Source organism: Musca autumnalis, unplaced genomic scaffold, assembly GCF_047663935.1.
Source record: "Musca autumnalis isolate F117 unplaced genomic scaffold, ASM4766393v1 scaffold_2, whole genome shotgun sequence".
Lineage (NCBI taxonomy): Eukaryota > Metazoa > Arthropoda > Insecta > Diptera > Muscidae > Musca > Musca autumnalis.
In genome coordinates this window covers 92,025,019-92,046,061 of record NW_027411755.1, presented here as the reverse complement: position 1 = coordinate 92,046,061, position 21,043 = coordinate 92,025,019, and the positions used below count along the sequence as shown (strand labels likewise).

Sequence of the window (21,043 nt, the reverse complement as noted above, 5' to 3'; positions counted from 1 at the left end):
GTGGTATCTCTGGCGCCTAAACGGGGTTTGTTCATAGATAACAATCACGGATATTTTCATTAACAATTTTTGGAGCCTTAAGGTCGAACTTTTCATATAGAAATTCAGGCGCCCAATCGTTATTGCTTTTATAGAGAAACCAATTGTAGTTATTTCCATAAAGACATTTTGATGTCCAAAAATCATAAAGAATTTCTGGAGTGATTTTGTTTTGTTGAAGGAGAACTAATGCTAAGCAATAGTGAGTCTATCCATCTGAAATTCATTCAAAATTAAATTCTGTCGCCCTATCCATGGACACAATTTGCCCAATGTCAATTTTCTGAGATTTTGAGACACAAAAATCGGTTTTCGGCCAGTTTGTCTTTGTAAAGTCCTTTGCCGAAGAAGGTAAACTGAAATTTTTAGGCAATATGCATTAGAAGTATTTTTTTAAGATAATAGACACACCAAATACACTATGTCTGTCTAATTTTGATGAAATTAAGAAAATGTGACGGAATTTGGGTATAGATCTCTTATATACATATTTTGGGCCGATTTCATGTTTTTGGGTACCCAAACACCAAATTGGACAGACATTTTGAAGATGACGCTATTTGGTCTAGAAAAAATTCGCCAAATTATATTGAAATAATTGTGGTTTAGAGTATCATATAGTCGGCACACCCTACTTTGATCCTTTCCTTACTGCTTTTATTTCAACATATTGTTTGCGAATGTATTTATTTAGTGTATTAATTTGTAGTGAATACAATGTTAATCAGATTACAAATTAATTGATTGCGAATTTAAATTTAACGGCTACGGCGAAATTTTGAGGAACAAAAGTAAGTACATACATACACACATATCTTAAAATTTACAGCATTGCCAATTTCACTTCGTTTCTTTAATTCGCCGCAAAACATCAGAAATTGATAAACAAAGCGTATTCCGGCTTTTTCTCTTTATAACACAAATGTTTGTTTATGTCATGTGAAAAGTATCCGAAAGATACTTTTACTTATCCACTCTCTTTAACTGAGAAAATTCAATGAGAGAATTTTGTGTTTTAATTCCGCTTTGTTTCCGCTTTTTCCAGCTATACATAGATGAATACCACTTACAAACACAACGACAGAATCCGATTCTTTTGAAGCCGGTAGAAGATGACTAAAAACAAAAATGTACAGTGGTTCACAAAATAACATTTCGTACTTAAATATTAAATTGTTGTCACATACATTGTAGGGTACGCAAGAAATCATTTGTGATAATATTAGTCAATTTTGAAGTGTGTGACAAAGGTAAGGCTGAAAAAATCATACTTTTTGATTTGTGGAAAAATGGAGACCAATTAGTATTAGAATTCTGCAACTCTTTTGTTGGTTACCGATAAAAATCAGTACAATCAAAACCCGAACTTATTTATGAAAATATAAAAAATAGAGGTTAAATCTTACTAAAAAAATTATTAAAATATTTTACATTTTAATTTTGCAGATTTTTGCGGTAACCAGACAAATATTTACCGAATTCCGATTATTTTATAGAATCACCTTATAATAAGGATTTGATCTAATCTTAGCTAAAAACTCATCAAAATATGATACGGGACGTTTTAAGAAAGTCATAACCCTAATGTATACATTTCAACGAGCTATTGAATTTCTTGGGAGAACTTATCTTACTGTCAAATCCTACTGTTTTAGCAAACTCCGCAGAGCTCGTCTTGAAGACAAAAAAGCTTACTATTGTATATGCGAGCATTGAAATTGATACATACAATCAAGACACTATATTGAAATTTATCAATAATTATCCAGTAATAGAAACTTTGAAACTTAATCTTTGTCTAGTCACTAATATGTCTGATGAGCTGCTTAACCATCTGCAAAACGGTCCTAACATATTGGTTGGGTGTATGGGACTTCGATAATGAATCTCCCAGCTCAACTCCAATGAGTTGAGCATACATTTACATTATGTGTGTTGGTTTACTCACAATTTGTACAAATCGTTACTGGATGTTGTTCGTTTACTCTGTAGTACAATGCAAAAGACCTTAGTCATTTGCAAGAAGTTACTGGACTTGTACAAATTTGTACAAATTGTTGAGTAAATGAGCACACCTATTGTTTATCTATGCGGATAAGAAAATGAAAACCACCCAAAAAGTTAGTTTTCGCTATTATCCTCTTTTGCTCTGCATGTATGACAGATTTTATAAATCAAGATTTCCAATTTATTCGATTTTGAAAGGTGTTTTAGAAAGATTTTTCCATATAGTACGTATTTCATTCACTATTTTTATGCTTCCCCACTTTTTTAATGGAAAAGCTAGCAGAAGAATATACTGTCAAAATTGTTATCCTTTACAAATTTGATGATGATGATGGCAAATCAGATGCCAGCAAAGCATGCTGTCCAGCAGAAAATAGGAAAAGAGAGCATAATTTTTATTAAAATATATTATGCAAAAGAAGTTATTTAGGGTCAAAGGTAATTTTTTGCATGTGTTATTCAGATATTTCGGGTTTTCTTAAAAACTGTAAGATCTGTCAAAAATCGGCTAAAGTGAAAGTTGTAGACTCCGAATATTTTTGCACACATGGGATCGATGTGGACTTTTAGGATATTTCTTCTAGTGAAAAACCCTAGCTCTCCTACCAAAATTCAGCTTTTTGGATATTTTTGCTATTTCAATGTCTATTTTGACTGGGCTAAAAAAGTCCGCAGGCCGAAGATGAAAGAACTTCTTCTCTTTCGATCTCTTCTTAAAGATCATACTAAGTTTTTTGCTTTTAGTTTCTGACTATAAGTAGTTTAATTATTGAATTTGAATGTTTTTTAAAATTATTTGGTGTATTATTAAAAAATACATTCCCAGACATTCTCGAAGGGACAATGGAGACTTCTGGGCCCTACATATGTACAGTATGCAAAGTTCATATTCGTACACCCCTTAAAAATTTTTAATTTCATATTTTGTATGCAAATATCAAGCAATTGATGGAAATTACTATAACGAAGAAAGATTTAAAAATTTAGAGTTCTAATGTATTCTAAGGCCCATAGTGAAATTTTATTGCGAAAAATGGTAAATAATATTCGGATCCGATTCGATCACATTTTAAAGGGGATTTAAAATGTTTTTGGAAAAAGGGACTAAAATGAATCGCTTGAGCATTAAATTTGTTAACTAAAAAATTCCTCGCATTGTTGTCAGTAATATTGCTAAAGAAATCTTAACTCCAATATTTCCAAAAATGTACAAATAGGGGCAACTTTCCCCACGCATTTAGGGTATTTCCCGACGAAAATTTTCAAAACAACATGGACCGGACTATATACTGAAACTATAGGCAAAATTATGTAAAATGGTACTTAATATTTTTCGTTTTCTAGTCTTGTTGACTGTTTAAAGGACATTCAAATTTCAAAGCACAACATTTTTGAAAAAAATATTTTAAATACTAGTACTTATCGCACAGTGGCTTTATATAATAATTTTCATTTATTGCATTCAAGGATAAAAAGGACATCAAAAATGCCCTTAAAAAAATTAAATACTAAAGAATCTTTTGAAAACATGCTCCAATTTTGTTAAAAATATATACACTTGAGATGTTCGAATTAGAACCTGTCTGTTAATAAGAATTTAGATTACTATTTATTTATTTGTAGTAAGATATATTATATGCCATTAATAAATAAACATACAAAAACTATATATATATATATATATATATATATATATGTATATAGTTTAGTTTTTAAGAAAAGGCTTTTCACTTTCCTTAGTAATTAAGTTTTTAATCTTTTTCAATAATTTTTAATGATATCACTGTCAGTACTATTAATAATTTCAATATTTTTTTTCTTTTCAAATGAAAACATTAGTTATTACCATTATGTTTAATTTTTTTTCGCTATACTTATATTTTAATTTTTTCAATATTTTTCCATTTTATAATTTTTTCAATACCTTAAAATGGACTTTAACTTAATATTATAAACCTGCACTGTAATTATAAGAATTATATCTTGTTGTGTAGGTATTATCAAATTAAATAAATAAATAAATAAATAAATAAGATAACCCAATCCCTGCGGTGGTACCATATGTAGTCGTTTACTATATAGAATAACAAATCCACAAATTGAACATATTTATATTAATATTGGTATTTTTCTAACTGTAAAGGAATCCCGCTGTCGACTTGTTCTTATGTTTCGGTCATTTGAGTTCCACTTCATGCCCTAAAAGCACGATAAAGTGAAAATTTAAATTTTTTCTGAAATCGTCCACAGGATTGGGTTATCCTTTATGTAGTCCAACGCTTCCCATAATTTTAATATCCTAGCTTTGTAAGTTATTTTCTAATAAATAAATTTCTTCAAAGTAAACAAAACATTTTTTTCTATATAACTGTGCGACACAAACAAACTTAAAAAAATACGAACAAACCATATTCTGACACTGGAGCATCAACAGCATGATAGGTGACCAAAAATGAGAAGACACATGTCCCGGCGTTTTTCCTCTTCACTTCCACTTGCGCTTATGGACCCCCTAAGTTTTTAAGCTTTGTTGTCAAAAGGGATCATTTTGCCAGGCTTATATTCTTTAACCGCCAAGAATTTTAATTTGCTCTCTGAGGCAAAGTTGTAGCTCTTACAGTGTAATTTTGACTGTCGGACGGTGTAATTGGAGTTATTCTGAACGAAAATTCCCCGTGAGTTTTTTCACTTTCTCCCTTAAGTTGAAACGGCGGAAAATCAAACCTCACGGGGAATTTTCGTTCAGAATAACCCCCAATGTGTTTTTGGGATACAGAGTAAAAACATTTCCCAATTTTAATATTTGGGACCACTGTACTCTCTTGTATTTATGTGTGCGTTGTGTGAGAGTATCTGTGTGATTGGCATTGAAACAAATTTTGCCGTAGTTGTGAATGACTGTAGTTGTTGTGACGCTCGCTCCATAGAAAGGCGTTTTAGTGTTTTGTATTCTTTTAAGTTTGTTTTTATATCGAAAACACTTCAGTAGTCTCAAATACATCCCAGATGTTAGAGGCATTTTCCGGTCGTTTTATCCGCAACTAAGAGAACAAGAAAAAAAATACCAAAATAATTCAAGTTATTAGTGTCGGTTTTTTGTGCGGGTGAATTGAAAAAAAAATTTTAGAAATAAATTGTGCAGAGCTCATATTCAGTCTTCTTCATCTAATAAAGCCAATAAAAAATACACAGAAAAAAGTGAGTGAAGTGATTTAAGTTTTCTTCTAAAGGTGATTTTGGATTGACGTGTTACAGCCAACGCTTTCCACAATAAAATACATGCATTTTGTGAATTATGAATGTGAATTTGTTAATACATCTGTACGTGTAATTAGTAGATTCGTCATAGACACGTTTAACTCCACAAGTGACGTAGGCAAACATACCGCGTGAGAATATTTTTTTTTGGTTCGCAAAAATTTTGAAGCGAGAAAAAGTAGGTAAACGCGCAAAGAATTCATCTAAAAAATCGCGTCTTTTTTGGTTTGGTTGTTTCGTTATTTCGGCTATATGGAATGGTACGCATTGTTGTTGTTGTGGGTTTTATTCTGCTGATGTTATTGCGCTGGTTCTACCCAACACAACAAATTTTGGAAAATGATGGCAAAAACGAAGGCTGTGAAAACAACAAACAGATCTGCCTCCATAACCATAAAAGAGGAGGCAACATAAACAAACGCACACAAACACACATTCGTACACCTTAACCTGCCAAATAATGTGTTTATGTTGAATTCTTTTTTGGCCATTTTATTTCTGCATGATTTTGTGTATCTATCTATTCGTTAGGTATGGAATGAAAACCGACAGACAGACACACATGAATACTCTTAATAAAAGATTACTTGAAATTGGGTAGTAGAACGAACATTAAAAATCCACTACTGTGGTTATGTACTGATGCATGAATGTATGTGAATATTCCAATTTACAACTGCGTGAAAAATAATAGCAGTGGACTATCTATATGAATATCTGACATTTTGGATAATATTGTTATATGTGTAGTTCGTTAGATCTAGGAAATTCACGGGATTTCGCATGTCGATTCCGCAGCATATGCATACGTCAAATCAAAATCCACTGGATTTATGATAATCAGTTTGCTTCAAGGATATACCTATAGCAAAATTTTCGCAAATTCAACATATACATAAATAACCCCGCAGCTATTATTTTGCACTTAACAGTATGTATGTTATTACAAAGTATTGAGAAGACTTGTTGCAGCTTCGCTTACCGCCAGACATAATGTAGTTGTCATACATACAAATGTATGTTGGAATGTACAAAGATACATACGCACACCTACTGACTAAAGATAATACACTAGTGAAAGATAATATGGATTACTTTGGTTGGTTTGTAAGTACAAGAAGAACAAGAAGAACATAAAAAACCCGACAAACTAACACGTTCTCGCTTTCTCACATCCCTTTTCAATCCTGTTGTTCTTTAGTTATTATTTTTCAAGGAAATGTAGGTGGTCGTAGTATCGTCCTTCGTAGAATATTTAGGTGACCAGAGGAGAGGCGATTGCCTTGTTACTAAGACATGATGATGTAATGCAGTAAATTTACAACGGTAAACATTGTTGTTGGCAGACAAAAGTACAAATCGTTTCCACCTCGTCCTATAAGTAAAAGTACACAAAGTAAATTATTGAGAGAATAATTTCAATAGAAACATAATGGAAAATAAATACTTGCAAAAAGGCCACGGTGCTAAATTTGATTGCGGGCAAGAAAAACACATGTGAAAACACAGATTTTAAAGGTTTTTGTAAAATGGTGTCGACTACACCTACTACCTCCCAATTATGTGCTAAAGTTTTGAATAACACTGTGCAACACTGAAAATGCAAACAACTTATAATGCAAACATACTTATATGAAAGTACATATTAAAGCTACAAAAACCCTACTTGGGTTTTGCATTGTTAGATCGGGGTTGGATTCTACAGCCTCATATAAACCGGGCTAAAACGACCCTTTTTCCGTTGTTCTAGGCTTTGTCTCAAAGACTAATAAGAGTTTTGCTTTGTGGTCTTCAGCAACAATATAGCCCTAAGGTAGTAGAATTTAAGTTTCGAACAGATGAACTAGGAAAAACTGCATCTAGCGGGTGAAAATCGGGAAAATATTTGAATTTGTATATAATTTTTGGAACTCTGGTCAGGGAGTCGAGCCTATAACTTTTCGAAAAAATGTTTTAAATAATGTGCTTAGCATTTCTTCAGAACATTCTGAAACTCTAAAATACTTATTTCATGTATTTCGGTATTTCATATTATACCTACTTTCTACAAAATATATTTCAAACCATGGTAGAACAATAAAAAGTAACAGCAATATCCAGCTGACAGAACTGGGGTGTAATGTTAGTGTCAAATTCCATACGACAGTTTATATATTTATTTCTATGTTCCATGTATATTAGGGATATATATTTTTTGAAGAAAAATTTATTCATCAGAAAAAAACTATTTCCCATAAAGACTTCCTTATATCTATGACATGTAACCTCCTCAAAGTCCAAACGACGTGCCGCACACTAAAACACAGCTTATAGAGGCGGTACAGTATTTGTTAATATGTGTGTTATTTTGTTAAATTTGAAAAAAGCCCTACTAAACATTTGCTTCTTTGATTTCAAAAATAAAAGTTGGAGTCAGCTTCTCCTTTTTCAATGAATTTCCAGCAACCTCAAACCTATTTGCAAGAATTCTAATTCTTGCGAGAGATTATGCATTTAGTGCAATGATATGGAAACATTCAAATTGAAAATGGAAACATGCAAAATATTCAATCAAATGTGAAAAATATTAGTTTTTTTTTTTTAAATTGCAATAATTTATAGAGATTTCCTTATTTTGTTAACATTTACCGATGACACTAACATTACAAACAAAAACAAATTTCTATGTGGTTGTTGTTGAGTTGTATTTGTTGTAGTATTTACTTTACCTTGTTTCTTCTACCATGGTGACTACGCTTATATGGGGGATATACCAAAACGTGAACCTATACGGGGTGATTTTTTGAAAGGGATGTTTTGTACATCTATAAATGTCTTGTACTTCTAGCGAAGACTAAATACCAAATTTCAGTTATTCCGTTTGAATATTGTGGCTGAAACTTTCAAAACACCGAAAATCGGATGTGTTAATGAGGCTAAAACCTTCAAAATACCAAACATCGGGAGGTACCGTTCTATGCAAGCTATATGAAGTCGTGGACATATACTGACAAATTTCAGGTGGAAGACTAAATACCAAATTTCAGCCATTTCGATGGGATATTGAGGCCACAACCTTCAAAATACAAACAAGTAAGAAAAGCGTTAAGTTCGGTCTGGCCGAACTTTTATACCCTCCACCACAAATTTCAGCCATTTCGGTGAATTAATGTGGCCACAACCTTCAAAATACCGAAATTCGGAAGGTACCGTTCTATGGGGGCTATATGATGGCGTGGACCTATACCTATATATACAAATTTCTGGGGGAAAGTTTTATACGCCTAAAGAAGACTAAATACCAAATTTTAGCCATATCGGTGTGATAATGAGGCTAAAAGGTTTAAAATATCGAAAAACGGGAGATATTGTATTATGGGGGCTATATCAACACGTGGAGCTATATAAACATTTTATGGTAGAAATGTTTCTTAGCCTCTGGAAACACAAAATACAAAGTTACAACCGATTCTTTGGTCAAATGGGTCTAATACATTCAAAATATATTAAAATGACGCGTACTTTATAAGGGGTCTTATGTGGGGACTATACAAAAACGTGGACCTATATAACCCAACTTTGGTAGGAATGTTTTCTGGCCTCTGAAGACACAAAATACCAAATTACAACCAATTCTGTGGTCAAATGGGTCTAATACATTCAAAATATATTAAAATGACGCGTACTTTATATGGGGCCTTATATGGGGGCTATACCAAAACGTGAACCTATACGGGCTGATTTTTTGCAAGGGATGTTTTGTACATCTATAAATGTCTTGTACTTCTAGCGAAGACTAAATACCAAATTTCAGTTATTCCGTTTGAATAATGTGGCTGAAACTTTCAAAACACTTTCAAAAACAGGCTAAAACCTTCAAAATACCAAAAATAGGGAGGTACCGTTCTATGCGGGCTATATGAAGTCGTGGACCTATACTGACAAATTTCAGCCATTTCGGTGGGATATTGAGGCCACAACCTTCAAAATACAAAAAATATGGAGGTACTGTTCTATGGGGGCTATATGAAGGCGTGGGCCTATAGCGACAAATTTCAGGTGGAAAGTTTTATAGCCCCAACGAAGACTAAATACCAAATTTCAGTCATTTCGGTTTTATATTGAGGACACAACCTTCAAAATACCAAAAATGAGGAGGTACGGTTCTATGGGGGCTATATCAAAACCTGGACCGATATAGCTCATTTTCAATACCAAACATCATAGGAGTAATAGAAAATTGTATACCAAATTTTAAAGTCCTATCTTCAAAATTGCGTGCTGTATGTTAATTTCAACAGACAGACGGACGGACATGGTTACACCGAACAGCTGATCAGGGGTATATATTCTTGATCTACTTTATAGGGTCTCCGACGAATATTTCGATGTGTTACAAACGGAATGACAAATTTAATTATACCCACCATAATATGGTGGAGGGTATCAGGGACGTAGCCAGGATTTCATTTCGGGGGGGGCCCACCTGACCAAGATTTTTAAAGTTAATGTTAGCGAAAATTTATTATTTAGCAATGATTTAAACTTTATTTTAGGCTTATTTTACTGATGAAATAATTTTCATTACTATTTTTTAATTAAAATGGCGTAAGATTTCTTGGCCAATTTCCCCTTGTTTCAGGCTTCAATTTTCCACTCCAGAGTATGGTCATGGTATGGTCGGAAGTTCAGGTGTCCAATCGTTTTTATTGTCATGAAGAAACCAACTATCGTTATTTCCCTAAAGATATTTTGGTGTCCAATCGTAGATCTTATCACAAAGAATTTCTGAAGGCCGATAGTGGTTTTCTTGATAAAAAAAAATATTCTGAGCAATAGTGAGTCTATCAATCATGAAATTCTAGCACCTAATCGCGGGTATGTAAATGACGAATTCTATTGCCTAATCGTGCATGTAAATAGACTATTTTGGCGTCCAATCGTCGGACTTCTCTTATAGAAATTCTGGTTTCCGATCGTGGATCTTCTCATAAATTGACAAGGAACTAGGAAAACTCTGGCAACCAGTCTTGAATTCTTTTAAAATGAAATTCAATGCATGTATACATTCTTTTAGCAAAAATCCATGAATAAAATGTTTCCCAATCTACATTTTTTATACTCTCAGCCTTTAGTCAAAATAAACCTCATCGAAAAAATGGTTTTAGGGCCAAAGTATGTTTGGAAGAAATCTGTTTTAGAAAACTTGAAGTCGACTTAGCTATGTTCGTCCGTCTTGGTGGAGGACACGATGATTCTCGAACAGATCGGTCCAAAATTTGGCCTTCGTTTTATTTTGTCCAAATTTTGGTCAACTTCGAAGATGGACCATATTAATCCATTCTTTCGGTAACCTTCCACAGAGTATTTCAAAAATGTTCAGATATGTGCAGTTTAAGACCTCTCTTGACAATAAATAAGTGGATAAGTGTAAGCTGAAGATCTAAGTAGTCATGGCTTCACTTCCTTTTTGCTAATAATTTAGTTATAAGTAAAAATATGATATAAATAAATTAATAAATAAAAAGACCTCTATGGAAACGCTTTCCTTTTTTGCAACAAGTGTTCTCGGGGCCAAGTTTTTCAGGGGCAAGTCCATACTTTCAGAGAAAATGGACCGAAAGATGTAAAGAACACCTACGGCCGTCATGTGTAGTGACTGGTGCGCACGACAACTTTCGAACCTTATACTGCGGTACATCCTTCAAAAACCATAAAAATAGTTGTTAAATGCAGTTTAAGGTCTGTTCGAGGATCCTTAGAAATGTTTACTGAAGGTATTCCTTGTGTTTGGAACGGTATTGTGTTTTTTGTCGGCAAGTCCATATTTCCTAACAAAAAAACTGAAAAATATTCTGTGACGAACTGAAATGACTGGTGGGAGCAAAATCGTTTAAAAGGAATGACTTCCAAAATAAAATCTAATTCCAAAATGAACTATGTCTGTCCGGTCCATTTCTTCAGGTACCTTCTCCGCAACACTTGTGATCAATGATATAATCCACATTTTGTCGACAAGTTCATACGTCCGAAAATGGCTACACAATTCTGAAAATCTCCCAATACATAGCTTTGGGTTAAAGGATTTTGGTTGTGTGGCCCCTATTCGATCTGTCCATAGATGAAAATTTCAGTTCACACAGACTCAGGGTATATTAATGTCCGCAAAGCCGACTGATTCTTGTTGAGATTTTGACGAAGAAGAGAATTTGTTTCCGGTCAGTTTTTTTTATTTCGTTTGTCGTCACAAAGTCATTTGTCAAAGCAGGAAAAAGGAACATTTCTACAAATGTGCATCCATAATTCCCAAAATACAATTCAAAGAGTAACACTATGCAACACTGAAAATGCAAACAACTTCTAGTATGAATTTTTTGAAAATACATATTTAGACTACAAAAACCCTAGTAGGGTTTTATCCTGTCAGATCCAGTTCGGATTTTAAGGCCTCATCTAAACCGGGCTAAATCTACACGTTTTTGCATTTATCAGGCCTTTATCTCAGAAACGAATAGGAATTTGGCCTTGCTGTCTTTAGCAATATTGTAGCCCTGTACTAGTAGAACTTATCTTCTGAAAAACCCACATAAGAAAAACTCCATCTACGGCATCAAAATCTATAAAATATAGAAAATTTTACATAAATTTTACATAATAATCTCAACGAACGAGACTGCGGTGGAACAGACGTTTTATCATAAAAAATGGTTGGTATCCCAGCAAAATGTTCGATGCCAAAGATGACATTCAATCATGGGTGCAAGTGATCTAGCATGTCATCTTTTTAGCATCTTCATCGATGAATTTTATATGAGCGTGGACCCCAAAAGATGACGTTCTTTTCTGGATCCTAAGCATGTCATTTTAACCAATGCGTTGACATGTCATTTCCACCAATGCTTTGGCATGTCATTTCCACCAATGATTTGACATGTCATTTTCACCAATGTTTTGACACGTCATTTTCACCCATGCTTTGACATGTCATTTTAACCAATGCTTTGGCATGTCATTTTCACCAACCCCTTGGCATGAAATTTTCATGTCTTGTTTGGAAAATGGAAATGCTGTATTGAAATATGGTTTTCATGAAAAACAAAACTCTTTATTAATTCAAACGAATTCATGAAATAGCTACAATTAATTTATCAGTTTAGTTTTTCAAAAGTTTACATCCAAAATTGCAATGTAATCACCACCGCTGCAACGCAAAAGATTACTTCCTCCGTTCTCCGCAACTGATATTCTTTCATCTTACAAAAGGTTTTTTCAATTATCTTCCCATCACCAGTTCAGATTTCAACATGGACTCCAAATGCACTCCTTTAAGTATTTTTATTTCGTAAATTACTTTTATTTTATAATTTTGTTATTTTATAACAACATTTTGGTAATTTATACTCTTTTGTTTAGTGACGGAAATATGTAGGGATCTACAACCCGTCTTGCTTTAGGGATCTCTAAGAACAAAATGTAAAGAACGGGGAGGAGAGACCTTTTATGGAAAATACCATTTATGCTTAATTAATTTATTTTTAATTGTTTCATTCCAAAAGTAGTTTCTTTTTTATTTTCAGATTCTTGTTCCTTTTCGTTTCGGACTTTTTTTTCAAATTCCAAGAAGCGAGATTTGATTGATTTCATTCTATGTCAGATTTAGAACAGACAAGGGAACTCTTAAAATAGCAATGTGTGCAGTCCGATTCTATTTTTAGCTCGATGGTTGGGACTTCATATAATACCAATTGTTTAGAAGTTTTAGTTGTTTGATATGCAGGAAATGTAAGACAACATCACGACGACAGTTCTAACAACTTTGGTCTGTTCCAGAAACTGCAAGAATCTACTTATTTTTACAACGTAACAATTTTTCCTTTATGTTATCGGAAAAAATAGTAAAAATTAGTAGATTTTTGCAGTACTGGAACATACCAAAATGAAAATAAACAGGTGTGTAAATAAAAACACAAACATCATCTCTATTGGATCGATGGAATGGGTACAAATGCTGATGAAAAGATCGGATCTTTCACGACTTCCTTTGCATTGGTTCAAATCCTAATGAAAAGATCGGATCTTCCACGACTTCCTTTGAACCAATGCAAAAGATGACATGAAATCACGTCATCGCAAAGAACCCCTTCCGTCAAATTTTGCTGGGTATAGTTCTTTTTTTGCAAATTTGAAACATAATAAAGAATAAGGACCACAAGAATGTTTTTTTCTAGATATTGTTTACAAGCCAGTAAACATCTTGTTCGGAACTCAACAACACTTAGAGTCAGCCTAAAATTACTATTAAACGCTTAAACAACACCTTAAAACTTACCAACAACTATGCAGAAAATTGCTCAAAAAACCTAACTTCTTCGTTATTTCATACTTTCAATAAGTAAACCAATGTAGTTGACCCAAATACTTTACATATTTCTTTAAAAATCTAAAACATTTTAAAATTTTACTCAAAAATGAAAAAAATGTGACACATAAGCTAATATCCTATGGGAACGAAAATCATTTCGGGGGGGGCCCGGGCCCACCCGGCCCCCCCCCCCCCCCTGGCTACGTCGGTGGAGGGTATCACAACCACCAAGTTTAATTCAAAGCTTCCAACCCATTGTTAATGACAAGTCAACAAATGAAAACTGCGATATATAATCTATAACTGCGATTGTATAATCTAAAACTACCTTCAAACTTTCCTGATATTCTGACTTGTAATACCTATCATGCGGAAACTGTTTAGGCAATTTATAATCCACACATTTTAAAAACTGTATACCTATTCACAAGAACTAGATATTTAGGTCAAATTTACACTTTTGCCAAGTACCTGCACAATACACTTCATTCCGGAAGTACAAAAGAAACACTCAGATAACTGTTAAAACATGGAAAGAATATTTATATTCCACATACCTCTCCATTCACATGGGGGTAGTCTAAACAGTGGCCTAAGAATCGTAAAATACTTCAATTAGGCAAACACCACCAGCATTGCGTTTGGGTGAGGTTCTTCTGATACGCCAGTTTCATTTGTACAATTATTCATTAAACCAAACAAAAAGGCAAAATCCACATGTATAGATGTATGTGCGTTTGCGGTTACCAACACATATACATATGTAATAATTTTAAAACCAATTACAAATATACTTTTCAAGAACACGCACTTCCCACAGCAAGTCACACACCCAAATATATAGTAATTTGACGTTATGGAGTGTGTATGAATGTGTATGTTGGGTAGACAACATAATATGTATCCCTTTTTGGTCATTGCTTCTTTTAATTTTAATTCTATTAACATTCCGCTCATTCTGCGCCAAACGAACCAACATACATACTTCCATACATGCCACATCTAAAATAAGCGTCATCAGTTGGAGTGTCGTACACATTAAGTTTAGTCATATTTGTTGGACTTGTTGTTTGAGACATCCAAAAAAAAAGTGGGGTAGATTCACAAAAAAAAGGTAAATGATCTGGATGTATGGCTTTGTACTGTCAGAATTATTTCTATAAAAAACATATGCAACAAGTTGTGTTGTTTATTTGATTTCTTTTAAAGCATTTTATAAAATAAACTTAACTTTATGTCATCACAAAAATTTCTTCCATACTACATACACATTTACGCTGTGACACAAAATGGAAATTAATGCCTTAGGTGGATAATTCCGTTTGGGAATGCAAACCTTTGTGGATTACATTAGCTTTGTTCCTTTACTTTTTAATGGTAAAAGTGGTAAAAGAGAAAACTGTCAAAATCGCTCAAAATTGCTCTCTCATGACCATTTTTACCAGAAATGTAAAGAAACGAAAAAATGGTAGATCTGGTAGCAATGTCAAAAAGAAACATAAAAATTCACTTTTTTTTATTTATTTCACAGTTTTTAATTTTGTTTTGTCTGCGTTCGATTTTTTCTTCGGTTTTTGTTCATTTTTTTCTTCATTGTCAAATAATCGACAAACAAATGTCGAAAAATCAGTTCTACCATTTTTTACCCGAAGAAATTTGTCTGGTAGCCTGTAGTAGAAGAGAAATGCATTCTTGCTCTCTCTCCTCTGCCGCTTTCTTAAAAATTGCTTCCAGTTTTACCCCCTTTTTTGGGTTAAGGAACGCTTTGCAGGTTAAAAATGGTAACAAGTGGTATCCTCAGGTAAGTAAAGGAACACAACTTTTAAGAATCCAAGAGGAATTTTTCGCCATAGGTCAAATTTATGAGTTATGGCCTTACGGATTCTTTATTTTCCTCCTATACTTCTTGAAAGAAAAAGGACGACAAAGACATGGAAGGACCTTTCGTCCTTTGTTCTTGAACCGTCGTAAAAATAACACAAGATCCAAATATTCTACAAAAATATAGGTTTTAGGTGGGATGTTCAAAAGCTATAAATTGATATTGTCATGTTTCGTTGTTCTTTCCAATTTTCAACCAAGCCTTGCTCAAAAAAAAAAACATGATTACATATTTCATTACATTTTATATGATTATTTAGAAAAGTCGGATGCTTATAAACTGTATACCATAAATAGCTGGTGTTATGCTGGACAAATTAAAATATTTTTTTCTGCCGGATAGGAAAACCTTTATGCAACTCCTTGGGCGTATATAATGAATCATGATAAGCTCATCACCAATGTCGAATCTTTCACCTCAAAAAAAAGAAAGAAAAAATGTTGTTAGTCAGTAGCCATATCAGCCCTACCTCGCTTCATTGTACCATGATACCATATCAGTATATCTACTTCCACAGGTGGTCCTCACCTCCAAATCAAAGAAATATTAATATATGTATGTATATCTAACATACAAAAACGTGGTTTATAGAAAAGTGGTTGGAGAATTTAGAAGTTTGTCACATATTTCAATTGTATGTGGTATGTATGTATATTTTGTACAAATAATTGAAATGAATGTGTATGTGGTGTTTAAGCAATAAAACAAATTCGAGGGTAAATATGTAAATTAGATCAATTATAACCAACAAATAGAATAATGTGTACAACTATATTTAATTGTTTGTACTGAAGTCGTATTAACTCAATTAACGACAAGAAATTTCTTTTAGGGAAAACTTATAAAAAAAGTAAGAACGGCGTTAAATTCGGCCGAACTTTTTATGCCCTCCACCATAAAAATAATTGAAACCAGTATTCAATAATTTCGGTTGAATGATGTGGCTTAAACTTAAAAAATTCTCAAAATTGGGAGTTTCCGTTCTACGGGGGCTATATAAAAACGGGGACCTTTGCGGAATTCTTTGCATGTATCCCCCAACGAAGACTAAGTACCAAATTTCAGCCATTTTGTTGGGAAATTGAGTCCACAACCTTTAAAATACCGAAAATCGGGAGTTACCGTAATATTGGGACCATAAAAAGATATTTATTTACCTATTCCGACAATTTTCAGGTGGAAAGTTGTATCGGGAGGTACCGTTATATGGAGGCTATATCAAAATAAAAACAATACAGACAGACGGATCAAGAATATATTTTACTTTATAGGGCCTCCGACGTGTTACAAACGGAGTGTCAAATATAATTATACCCTCCATATAATGGTGAAGGGTATGAAAACATCTAAACAAATATCAGTCGGCTTAGCCGACAGAGATATACCCTCAGCCTAGAATGACGTCTATATAATACGATGTACCACGTTTGGACCAAATCAGTTTCTCCCTTAGATGGTTATCTTATGTACTAACCGGTTTAGTTGGTGCCGTCCGTCATGTTTTTGGAGCTTTTGGGCCATTACCCAAGAAGTAAGAACTTGCCCCAAAAAAACTTGTACCATCGTAATGGTGAAAGCAAATTGTTACAACAAAAATCAAAGTGATTCTAAGGCCAAATTTTGGACCGATTCGGCTGATCCGTTCGAGAGTTATCGTGCGCTCCAGTCACTGCATATGTTGGGTTTTTTATAGCCTTCGGACCATTTTCTCAGGAAGTATGGACTTGCCCCTGAAAAAAAAAACGTGTACTATCGTAATGGGGAAAGCGAATACATTTCGTTACATCATCGATACATCGATGTTTTCAAAATCCGAAATACCACGTTATCGGCATTCCATTTGGACTCCGTGAGAATCCGAAATACCAAGTTAAAGGCACTTTATTAGAAAAATATTTTAAAACCCCAATCTGAGAACACGCTCTACGAAATTACAGCTGGAGGAACCGTTATATGGCGGTAATACGAAAATCTAGACCTATGTAAATCCAGCAAAATGTTCGATGTCAAAGATGACATTCAATCATGGGTGCAAGTGATCTAGCATGTCATCTTTTTAGCATCTTCATCGATGAATTTTATATGAGCGTGGACCCCAAAAGATGACGTTCTTTTCTGGATCCTAAGCATGTCATTTTAACCAATACGTTGACATGTCATTTCCACCAACCCCTTGGCATGAAATTTTCATGTCTTGTTTGGAAAATGGAAATGCTGTATTGAAATATGGTTTTCATGAAAAACAAAACTCTTTATTAATTCAAACGAATTCATGAAATAGCTACAATTAATTTATCAGTTTAGTTTTTCAAAAGTTTACATCCAAAATTGCAATGTAGTCACCACCGCTGCAACGCAAAAGATTACTTCCTCCGTTCTCCGCAACTGATATTCTTTCATCTTACAAAAGGTTTTTTCAATTATCTTCCCATCACCAGTTCAGATTTCAACATGGACTCCAAATGCACTCCTTTAAGTATTTTTATTTCGTAAATTACTTTTATTTTATAATTTTGTTATTTTATAACAACATTTTGGTAATTTATACTCTTTTGTTTAGTGACGGAAATATGTAGGGATCTACAACCCGGCTTGCTTTAGCGATCTCTAAGAACAAAATGTAACGAACGTGGAGGAGAGACTTTTTATGGAAAATACCATTTATGCTTAATTAATTTATTTTTAATTGTTTCTTTCCAAAAGTAGTTTCTTCTTTATTTTCAGATTCTTGTTCCTTTTCGTTTCGGACTTTTTTTTCAAATTCCAAGAAGCGAGATTTGATTGATTTCATTCTATGTCAGATTTAGAACAGACAAGGGAACTTTTAAAATAGCAATGTGTGCAGTCCGATTCTATTTTTAGCTCGATGGTTGGGACTTCATATAATACCAATTGTTTAGAAATTTTAGTTGTTTGATATGCAGGAAATGTAAGACAACATCACGACGACAGTTCTAACAACTTTGGTCTGTTCCAGAAACTGCAAGAATCTACTTATTTTTACTACGATAACAATTTTTCCTTTATGTTATCGGAAAAAATAGTAAAAATTAGTAGATTTTTGCAGTACTGGAACATACAAAAATGAAAATAAACAGGTGTGTAAATAAAAACACAAACATCATCTCTATTGGATCGATGGAATGGGTACAAATGCTGATGAAAAGATCGGATCTTTCACGACTTCCTTGGCATTGGTTCAAATCCTAATGAAAAGATCGGATCTTTCACGACTTCCTTTGAACCAATGCAAAAGATGACATGAAATCACGTCATCGCAAAGAACCCCTTCCGTCAAATTTTGCTGGGAAACATGTCTCTCCTCAAAGTAGCTAAAATCGAGAGGGCACCGTGGTATGGGGAAAATTTCTGACCTTTTGGTACCTTAAATATCGAAGTAGTCAGTAGTCACAAGCGTAAAGAAAAATTGAGTGTTTGGTTGAGAGCGGGGATGAAAAAGTATAGAGGGGCTCTTTCCTCTGTACTCTCTCTCTTCCAAATCTCAATTTCCTTTACTCAATTTACTTTGACTACTGACTTTCTATTATTTTCGTATGAAAAATAAACTAAAATCCTCAAAATAACAAAAATCCTGAAAAAATGGGTATACCTTTTATATGGGGCCTATATTAAATCTTGAATTCTCTGCAGGAATGGAATACAATATTCATATATCGAAGAATAAATACCAATTTTCAGCCATTTCGGTTATATAATGTAGCTAGAACCTTAAATATGTCGATAATCAGGAGGCACCGTTCCATGGGGGTTATATCAAAACGTGGACCGATTTGGACTATTTTCAATACTAAACAGCATAGGGAAAAATATAATACTCTATCTTAAATATTCCGAACGGACAGACGGACATGGTTATATCGACTTCAAATTTCATTCAGATCAAAAATATACATACGTCTACGGTGAAAACAGAGCTTCCACATTTTGACTTTGCAATTTTTATACCCTCCACCATGCTATGGGGGGTATATTAAGTTTGTCATTCTGTTGGTAACTACTCGAAATAATAATTAAAGACCCTGCAAACCATTCAATTCAATTCAAATTTTATTGAGTCTTTTCCCTTTTCAACATGAATAATTTTGAACAGTATTTAACAGAATCCTTAAAACTATAATAGAATTGTACCTCCCGATTTTCGGTAGTTTGAAAGTTGTGGCCTCACATGCCCCCCATAGAACCGTTCCAATCGGTTTTCGGTATTTTTAAAGTTGTGGCCTCAATATAACACCGAAATGACTAAAATTTGGTATTTAGACTTCCATGGGGATATAAAAAATTATAGAAGAGAATTATCAGTGTAAATCCATGTCTTCTTTTGAAGGTTATGTCATCAATGTCCCTTCGAAACGCCTAAAATTTAGTCTCCGTTGGTGCTGTAAAGCTTTCCACCTGAAATTTTTCAGTATTGTTCCCTGTCTTTATATAGTCCACATAGAACGGTCGCTCCCAGTTTTCGGTATTTTGAAAGTTTTAAGCACATTATTCAACCGGAATAACTGAATTTTAGTATTTAGTCTTCGTTGGAGTTACAAAACTTTCATCCAGAAATTTATTGGTAGAGGTCAACGTCCATTGAACGGTGCTCCCGATGTTCGTTAACTATCAAAATCCAGGTCCAATTTTATGTATTTCGCTCAATTCGGAAAATTATAAATATTGATACATATTTTGGAATGAACAACGATGGCGCCCCACATGAGTTGGGAATTGAGTATTATCAGTTGGGATGTATGTACTACTCCTGCAATAATAGGAAGATTTAAGTACTTTCATTAACGAAATTAAACTAACGGCACGGCCGAACTTAACGCTTTTCTTACTTGTTTTATTTATGTTTGCCTATAAATAAGGCTGCTAGTTGGTAATACATACGTACCAGTCTTTAGTACGTTGTATATAATTCGCAAGTGCAATTTAGCAATATTTCCATATACATTTAAGGACGGGGTAAAACGAGAATGTATTCGCCTGTATGGTAAGTGTGACATTTTATGTCGTTGCTCTTTTTCATTCGCAAAAAAACTTCTCATTATTCAGTGTATATTGAAAAAGCAACTGATATTTTGTTTATAATTTGAATATAATACTCAAATGTAAAAGAGTTTTGGATTTCTATTGAAATGCTGAAATTACAACTAAATTTCTTCAAATTGAAAGAAATTATTTTATTTCATCACATTGAAAAACTTTAAATTTCATACGGGTATTCAGTCTGGGTCACTTGATATTATGTACTTTACACCTATAATTTTTCATACTCAGTTCAATGTTCTATTTTATAAATTTATTGTTTGTTGAATTCTTATTTTATTATTAAAATTATTATTAAATATAAAAAATATAGCTACGATTTACATTGCATTAATAATTGTACCATGGCTCTAAAAAAATGTTATCTTATTTGTGTAGGGTAGCAAGAGAACCGTGAAGGTCGACATGAACTCAATAAAAATACTCTTTTTCTATTTAATTTAACCATATTTTTGTATGTC

General features: G+C 33.4%; 1 protein-coding gene across 2 annotated transcripts in view; it reads left to right on the top strand.

Annotated features, from left to right (window-relative positions):
• Positions 1 to 4,912: 4,912 nt before the first annotated feature.
• LOC141394244 (peroxisomal acyl-coenzyme A oxidase 3) overlaps positions 4,913 to 21,043 on the top strand; it is a 52,715-nt gene continuing 36,584 nt past the window's right edge. Inside the window, exon 1 of one of the 2 annotated variants that reach the window (XM_073968262.1) lies at positions 4,913 to 5,244. The gene's annotated coding sequence lies outside the window, so the exon portion shown is untranslated. Of the gene's footprint in view, positions 5,277 to 21,043 lie in introns of both variants that reach the window. The other variant, XM_073968264.1, reaches the window with a different exon arrangement.